This window comes from Arachis hypogaea, chromosome 14 (assembly GCF_003086295.3).
Source record: "Arachis hypogaea cultivar Tifrunner chromosome 14, arahy.Tifrunner.gnm2.J5K5, whole genome shotgun sequence".
NCBI classification, from domain to species: Eukaryota; Viridiplantae; Streptophyta; class Magnoliopsida; order Fabales; family Fabaceae; genus Arachis; species Arachis hypogaea.
This window is the reverse complement of record NC_092049.1, coordinates 57,830,041-57,839,260: the sequence shown is the minus strand read 5'-3', so window position 1 is coordinate 57,839,260 and position 9,220 is coordinate 57,830,041. Positions and strand designations below refer to the sequence as shown.

Sequence of the window (9,220 nt, the reverse complement as noted above, 5' to 3'; positions counted from 1 at the left end):
CTGCAAGATGACCCAGACTCCTTTAATAGGAGAATGATGAGACCAAATCAGAGCTTGGACAAAATTCTAGAGGACATATGTCTCCCTGGAGCCAAATGGACAACCAACACAAAGGGTGTCCCAAACCAACTCAAAAGAGGAGATCTCAAACCAGTCGCCAGAGGTTGGCTGGACTTCTGATGCGGGGAAAACTTGTCTCTCAACAAATCTTCCTTCGACAAGTGTATCGAAGTTGTCGTCAAGTAAAAACTCACAATAGAGTGAGGTCGAATCCCACAGGGATTGATTGATCAAGCAACTTTAATTAGAAGAATGTTCTAGTTGAGCGAATCCAGAAATTGGGTTGAGAGTTGCAGAAAATAAAATGGCGGGAATGTAAATAACAAAAAAGTAAATGCTAGAATTAAAGGACTGGAAGTAAATGACTGAAAATAAATTACAGAATTATAAATGGGAATGGGGGATTTGCTCATAAAAGTAAATCGCAGAAATTAAAGAGAATGGGTAAGATTAGAGATGGGGAGTTCATTGGGCTTAGGAGATGTTGCAATTCTCCGGATCAAGTTCATTTTCATCTCTTCCTCAATCAATGCACTCAATTTGGTCACTGATTATACCACATGCATTTCCCAAACCAAGTATTGAGAGGGTTACAGTCACATACCCATCCAAGCCCAATTTGGTCCAGCATGAGAAAGCATTTCTAGCTTGATCTCTTCATTCCTCTTCCAAGGTTCAAAAGAGATCCAAGTTTGAATAGCTTCTCTTCCAAGATAACTACTCAATTGGATGAAGATCGAAAGCTTTCAAGTAAAATCAAGAGGAAAGATAGAAGAAGAACAATGAAAATTAGTATTGATCCATCAAATTACAACAGAGCTCCCTAACCCAATGAAAGGGGTTTAGTTGTTCATAGCTCTTGAAAATGAAAACAAAGATGGAGAATACATCATAAAACTAGAAATTGCAAAGAAAGTAAAATACAGAGAGTGGTTCTTCAGCCTCCAGAACTCTCTTACAATTCAAAGCTACTCCTATATATACTAGTCTTCTCAGCTTCTAGTTCACTCTTCAAGTCTTGGGCCTTTGGATCTTGAGTTTGAAGCAGTTCCTTTCTTTATTTGGGCTTGGCTTTACTTGCAGAGAGAAAGTGCGGAGTGGGCAGAGACTTAAGCTCAGGGCGTAAGGAGTGTTAATCATTTAGTGAAAGTCCAAGTTCAGGAACGTTAGTGACACTTAACATTGTCACTAACGTTCCAATGCACCCCTTTTGCCTCACGTTAAAACCCACGTTAACTAGGTTAACGTGGCTTTTAACGTTGCCTTGTCAACCTTCGAGAACGTTAGTGACACTCAACATTGTCACTAACGTTCCAGTGTGCCCCTTCTTGCTTCACGTTAAAGCTCACGTTAACTAGGTTAACGTGGCTTCTAACGTGGCCTTTGCCATCCTTCGAGAACGTTAGTGACATTCAACATTGTCACTAACGTTCCAATGTGCCCCTAGGTCTCACGTTGGAGTCCACGTTAACTAGGTTAACATGGCCATCTTTCAGCCATCCCAACGTTAGTGACAATGTTGAGTGTCACTAACGTTGGCTCATCCTTCATTTCTAATCGTTAGCTTCCACGTTAACCAAGTTAACGTGACTCTTGGGGGTTGTGTAGTTACTTCAACGTTAGTGACAATGTTGAGTGTCACTAACGTTGTCGACAACTCTTCATCTTCTACGTTAGTTCCCACGTTAACCAAGTTAACGTGGGAGTTAACGTGGTACTTTGCACCATAGGCCAACGTTAGTGACAATGTTGAATGTCACTAACGTTGGCTTCTCTTCCCCCCTTTAACGTTAGAGGCCACGTTAACTAGGTTAACGTGGCTTCTAACGTGGCCACTTATGAGTGATTGCCGACGTTAGTGACAATGTTGAGTGTCACTAACGTTGGCTCAACTTCTCTTCTCCACGTTAGAGTTCACGTTAACTTGGTTAATGTGACTCTCTAACGTGGGCATTGATGGCTTTTTTGAGAGTGTTATTGGCAATCACTTTTCTCATTAATCTTGCAAGTTACCTCCCCTTTTCTTGCTTCTTTTTGGTCCTGAAATCAAGCAACAAAATGCATCAAAGCTCTAGTCCAAGTCATGAGTAATGCAACATAATATTTGTCACTAAACTTATGCAAAATCCTCATGAAATCATGTAAAATGCACAATGTATGCTTGAGTCAAGGCATAAGTGAATATTTACCCAAAACTAGCTTATTTCCTAAAGAAATGCATGAAACTAACCTAAAAACAGTAAAGAAAAGGTCAGTGAAACTGGCCAAGATGCCCTGGCATCACAATACCAAACTTAAAGCTTGCTTGTCCCTAAGCAAGTACTGGAACAAGAAAATGATGAATGGAATATCCAGAGGAATGAGTCATTCTTGTGGAAGTCATATTACTGATTTTATGGTGGTTTCATGCATAGCAACTTAGGTTCATTCCATTACTGGCTTTCAGACCTTTATCATGTCCCTAAACACTTACTTTGTTTATATCTCATGAGACTTTTATTCATTGATCCTTTTATTGTTATTTCAAGGGTTATTTGTGTTATTTAGGCTAAGTGCTCTGTAAGGGGGCAACTCTTTAAGATAAACTTTCAGCCAACACTCCCGAACCAGTTGGTTCAAGGTGCTAGGTGTTGAAGCACCCCTAAGGACTTACTCCCTCAAGTCTCTCCCCCATACATACACACTACAGGCATTTAGTTTATTTATTTTCTTTTCTTGAGACCTTGGTGTCCAGCACCTCTTTGGGTTACTAAGTGTTCTGTAGTGAAGGTTACTCTTGATAGTGGACTTTCAGCTGATAATCCCGAGTTATTTAACCCAAGTTACCAAGTGATAAGGCACCCCTAAGAGCTTATTCATCCAAGTAGATCCCTCACACATGAGCACCACAGACACTTGCCTCAAGATTAAACTATTGATGCCTAACCTTATTGCTTACTCTTTTTCTTTTGTTTTTCACTTCCATTGTTCTTTCCCTTTTCTTTTCTTAGGATCTTGTTATTATCTTAGTCTCATGAGTATATCCAAAGTCAAGTATTCAGGATAGATAGTTGTCCTCCTAGCCTTGTGGTTGAACCAACTTAGCTAACTTATGACTACCCCAAAGATTCATGAATGCACTTCCACAATATGAACCCTACTCTGGTCTTTTAAAAACATAAACATTCTCTTCTTCATTTGATAAAAAGGGACAAGCTTACAAGTAAATAAGGGAATGATGCAGTGACATTTAAAAGACAGAATTTTTTTTTTTAACATGACATGGAAGCAGGTTCTATTTCATACAAGATCTTCCTTATTTAAAGCATAGAAAACGATGGACTAAAAGGAACTCCACCACCTTTCATTCATGTGGATGCCCGTGCTCCCCTCCTTGCTTGTCCTCATTGTGTCTCTCTTGAGTGCTTGTGCTCCCACTTCCTTTGCCTTTTCCAAGCAGCTTCTTCCAGAAACCACTATCTTCCATCTTCTTCTTGAGTGTCTCCTTTTGCTGTTTCACTTTCCTCTCTTCTTGTTCTACAAATTCTTTTTGGACCTCATCATATGTGGGGATGGCATAGTGTAGATGATGCATATTACTGGTCATGTAGTTTAACTCGGCTTGAGTGTTTACATAGAACTCCTCCCTATATAGTTGCCTTCCTTCATTGAGTACACTGAACTCATTGAAAGTTTTCATTTGGGCTATCTGCCGCTGGTTGAGCTCTTGCAAGTGCTTCTCTTGAATCTCTTGCTTCTCATTCACTTGGTTGATGGCTTGAGTGAGCTGGGAGTATTGTTCCTGCTGCTGCTCCATTTGTTGTTTTTGCCATGCTTCCTGTTGACTCAGCCGGTTCAGTATTTGCTCTTGTCCTTCCATATGTCTCTGTCCTAAATCTTCAATGGCTCTTAGAAGGTGAGTCATATTCAAGTTGGCTGGGTCATGATGCTCTTCTTGTTGATATTCTTTCTGATGGTATTCTTCTTGATGAGCTCCTTCCTGGGCCCTTTGCCTTCCTATATGTGGCCTTCTTAGTTGCTGAGCCGGTGTGGTATAGACCATTCGCTCGACTGTGACTGGCCTCCCTGGGTTCACCCAGTCTGGGCTGCTGTCCTCAAATATTACCTTGGCCTTGTTGCACAGGTGGAGAATGGTGCTGGGGTACCAAAGTCTGGCACCTGAGTCAGCTTTCTCAGCTGACTCTTGAATCCCTTCGGCAATGAGCTCATGCACTTTGATTTCCCCACCTTTGTACTAAGCATTGTACCATAGTGGCTCGATTGATGTTGACCTCTGAATTATTAGCAGCTGGTAGGATGGACCTCCTTACAATCTCAAACCACCCTTTAGCCTCAGGGTGGAGGTCTCCCCTTTTTATGAATTTTGGTCTCCCATCTGAATACCTCTCCCAGTCAGCGGCTATGACACAGATATCTGATGCTATCTCTGAAAGCTCATCCTTATCGGGGCTTCTACTTATCCTTGCCTGATAACTCTCCTCATCAAAATGAGGTGATTTCAAGCGAAGAGCTCTTGTTATGGCACTTGGGCTGAAGTCCACCTCCCTTCCTCTCACATAGCTTTTGAAGGTTGGGTCTTTGGTCTTATCCTCTCTAACTGCATTTGCATAGAATTCTTTGATGAGGTTTCCATTGATCTTCCCCTCTGGACTGGTGAGCAATTGCCACCCCCTCGGTTCGATTTTTCTCCAAATCTGTGGTGATTCATTGGCATTGATTTGGAAGATTAATTCTGGCAATATCCTTCTGGCACTTATCCGCTCAAATTCATGCTCATGAAAGGCAGTCTTGAATCTTTTGTCATCAAAAGGAGTACTCACCATAGGTTCCTTCCTCTTTTGCCTCTTTGAGCTTGATGATGCCATGACTTGAGTTGTTGTTTGAGGGGGGTTTGAGGCTTCGGATAGATGAAGAGTGGGTTGGTTAAAGCAATGTGTGATGAAGGGTTTAATGTGCCAATAGAAGTGTGGAGAGTGGGGATTTGAATGTGAGGAGTGAGCATGCACTAAGGTTCACTTATATAAGAAAATCATGAGTGAATGAAGGGTGTGGATTGCATGAATGTTTACTAGATGGACGGATGGGGTTGTGTATGATGGAAAGACAAGGATCATTACTTAATGAGAGTGATTGGTTCGGTCTTCAAGGGTCTTCTTTCTCCAATGTTGCATGGCAGCGTTTCCCCATGCGTTCCCTCTTGAGACATGTGTGTAGTGCTCTTCATTAAGTGGCGAAATCTCCCCCATTTAAGTGTCCAATCAAATCCCTTTTTATGCTTCTTTTCCTTTCCTATAAAGATTTGAAATAAGGGAATTAATATATAAGAAAATTAAAACTCTACGGCTAGAATAAAATGAAAGAAAGGATTTGATTGTTTGTTTATGAATTTCAACTAACTAACTAACTATTGGTGGTTCCTTATATGCATTTTGGTGGCACCATGGGGTGACATCAAACTTAGTTTGAAGCACTGTGATGAAAGTTTTGTGTTCAAAGCTCCCAAGACTAGCATGCAACTTGGTTTGCTTTGAACACCAAACTTGTTCCTCACTATATTCTGCATAAGAAGATTTTCACCAATTGTTTGTTAAGTTTGGATTGAAGCTCATAAAGATTGACTTATTCATTATCATCTGAAAGCATATAAAACATGGGTTGCCTCCCATGAAGTGCTTCTTTAGCGTCACTAGCTTGACGTTTTTCTTTCATCACGGTGGTTGGTAGTGCTTAAAGTCCTCCCCTCTTGCTGTGGACTTGTATCCATTGGTTGGATCAATGATCTCCACATGTTCCAGGGAAAGAACTCTATTGATAGTGAAGACCTTGGGTAATTGAGATGGCACAGTAGGGAGATTAGGGGGAATATCTGGGAAGTAGGCTGAGACAACTCTATCCCCTGGAGAGAAGTCTTCCGTAGGGATCTTCTTGTTCCTCCATCTCCTTGGTACCTTCTTCTTTGTTTCTTTTGAGGTTGCCTTCCCCTTGGTGACCTCTTTTCTCCAAGGAGTTGTGACGCTGTCTTCACCTGCCTCTAGAGGTTTGGGTTCTTTCAACTTTTCCTTGAGCTGTGGCAATTGCTGTTTTCCTTGTTTGTCAGTTAAGGGGGTCTTAGAACGAACTGGCTGTGCTTCAGTGCTTGTTTCCTCCTTTAGTGTCTCATTATCATTTGTGCTTAGTTCCTTGTCCTCTTAATCTGTTTCTTGTGAGAGTTTGAAAACATTGAAGCTGAGTCGTTCATCATGGATTCTCAATATTAGCTCCCATTTCTCTACATCGATAAGTGCTCTGGCCGTAGCTAGAAATGGTCTTCCCAATATGATTGGGTGAGTGTGACTTTCTTCCATGTCCAGAATGACAAAGTCTATTGGGAGAAAGTACTTCCCAACCTTTAGCAACACATTTTCCACCACTCCTATTGCATGCTTTTGAGTTTTGTCAGCCAGTTCGATAATGACATCTGTAGGCATTATCTCATTGATCTGCAGCCTCTTCACCAGGGATAAGGGCAGTAAGTTGATGCTGGCCCCTAAATCGCATAGTGCTCTGTCGAACATGTTTTCACCTATGGCACAAGGGATATGAAAACTTCCTGGGTCTCTTCTTTTTGTAGGCAACTCAGGTTGAATAAGGGCACTACATTCCTTGTTCATCACTATAGTCTGCCCTCCCTTGAGTGAGCTTTTCCTGGGAAGAAGTTCCTTCATATACTTGATGAATGCAGGCATTTGTTGAATTGCCTTGATGAATGGTATGTTCACATGCAGAGATGAAAATAAGTCTAGGAACCTTGAGTATATTCTTTTTCCCACAGCACCATTGAGCAGTTGAGGGAATGGTGCATAGAGCTTCAGCAGCTCTTGTTGTGAGATTTCTGGTTCTTTGTGATCTCTATCCTCCTCCTTTGTTGAGTTGTCTTCAGGTTGTTTGCACATTTTTCCTTGCTTGTCTTCAATCTCTTGATCACTTGTAGTGACCATTTTGCAATCTTCCCATCTTACTTTCTTTGCTTCTCCCTTGGGGTTTTTCTCAGTGTCACTTGGGAAGCTATCAGTAGGTTTGGAAATTTTTTCAGCTAAATATCCCACCTGGAATTCCATCTTCCTAATGATTTCTCCCTGGTTCTTAATATTGGCTCGCACCTCCTCTTTGAACACCTTATTTTTTTGAATCTCTTGGCATATTCCTTCAAGTAAGGCTTCAATCTTAGAGAGCCTGTCATCAATTGATGAGTGGTTCGGAGCAGATGTGTTGTTTTGGTTTTGATAAGTATGTGGAGAAGTGTTGTTGTGGGGGTGTTGAGATGTCCTCTGGGTGAATTGTTGGTGAGCTGCATTGTTGTTGGAGTTGTAACATCTCTGGTCTTGGTTTTGATCTTGCTCACTTCCCCACCCAAAGTTCGGGTGATTTCTCCATCCAGGGTTGTAAGTCTTGGAGTTTGGATCATAGTTTTTCCTTGGTGAATTCCCAATGTAGTTGGCTTGCTCCTGACTCCCTTCTGCTTCTTGGTTTACTCCTTCTTGTGTTGTTGATGAAGTGGAGATTGCTGCTACTTGGTTCATCTCCATCTTCTTGGTGAGGTCAGCCAGCTGCTGGGTAATGAGCTTGTTTTGGGCCAACAGAGCGTCTACATTGTTTAGCTCCATCACTCCTCTTGTGTTCCCTCTTTCGGAAGCATAGAAGTAGTCGTTTTCTGCTACTATTTCAATAACATCTATGGCTTCCTCAATGGTCTTCTTCTTGTTCAAGGACCCTCCAGATGAATGGTCTACTGCCTTCTTTGACTTATAAGAGAGCCCTTCATAGAAAATGTGCAGCTGCACCCATTCGTTGAACATGTCAGGTGGACACCTCCTTGTTAAGTCTTTGAACCTCTCCCATGCTTTATACAGAGTCTCACCATCTTGTTGCCTGAAAGTTTGAACCTCAGCTCTCAGCCTATTGATTCGTTGAGGAGGGTAGAATCTTGCTAAGAATTTGTTCACCACATCCTCCCAAGTTGTCAAGCTCTCCCTTGGGAAGGATTCCAGCCACTTGGCTGCCTTGTCTCTAAGTGAGAAGGGAAATAAGAGCAATCTATAGGCGTCAGGATGAACATCATTAGATTTTACTGTGTCACATATTCTCAGAAAGGTGGTCAAATGTTGGTTGGGATCTTCTTGAACACCTCCTCCAAACGAACAGTTGTTCTGAACAAGGGTGATGAGCTGTGGTTTAAGTTCAAAGTTGTTGGCATGGATTGTTGGCTTTTGGATGCTACTTCCACAATTTCCTGGGTTTGGATTAATGTAAGAGCCCAAAACTCTTCTATCCTCCCCAGCATAATTTGCTCCACCTCCTCTGCCATAGTTGTGAGTCTCTCCTTCATGATGATTTTCCATGTTTTCTTCCATGTTTGGTTCAAAGTATTCCTCAAACTGTTCCTCCTCTTCTTCAGCACCAACTACTCATTTTCCTTTTGCCTCCCTCCTTAGTCTAAGGAAGGTTCTCTCTGGTTCAGAATCAAAGGAAGTTGAAGCCCCACTTCTTCTCCCTGTCATACAACCAACAAGTACAAGCAAAGAAAATAGGTGCAGACAGTATTTGTGTCAGAGTTATTGTTAGTTGTGGGTGATGCAATATATCAAACAGTTAGTGGGTTAGCAAACAGAATTGAAAATAACAAAGAAAAACAAACGGGTAGAGGGAGAAGGGAAGAAGTTTAGCTAAAACAAAAAGTAAATCACTCAAACAGGAAAATGAAATTCACAAAATAAAATGCTCAATCTAGTGATCTTCCAATCTAATCATTGTTGATCCAAGTTTGAATAGCTTCCCTTCCAAGATAACTACTCAATTGGATGAAGATCGAAAGCTTTCAAGTAAAATCAAGAGGAAAGATAGAAGAAGAACAATGAAAATTAGTATTGATCCATCAAATTACAACAGAGCTCCCTAACCCAATGAAAGGGGTTTAGTTGTTCATAGCTCTTGAAAATGAAAACAAAGATGGAGAATACATCATAAAACTAGAAATTGCAAAGAAAGTAAAATACAGAGAGTGGTTCTTCAGCCTCCAGAACTCTCTTACAATTCAAAGCTACTCCTATATATACTAGTCTTCTCAGCTTCTAGTTCACTCTTCAAGTCTTGGGCCTTTGGATCTTGAGTTTGAAGCAGTTCC

General features: G+C 41.3%; 1 non-coding gene across 1 annotated transcript; it reads left to right on the top strand.

The window, feature by feature from the left end:
* Nucleotides 1–7,893: 7,893 nt before the first annotated feature.
* Nucleotides 7,894–7,997, top strand: LOC112746730 (small nucleolar RNA R71). Its single transcript, XR_003174598.1, has one exon. It is a non-coding gene; the product is annotated as a small nucleolar RNA R71 (small nucleolar RNA).
* The last annotated feature ends 1,223 nt before the right edge of the window (nucleotides 7,998–9,220 follow it).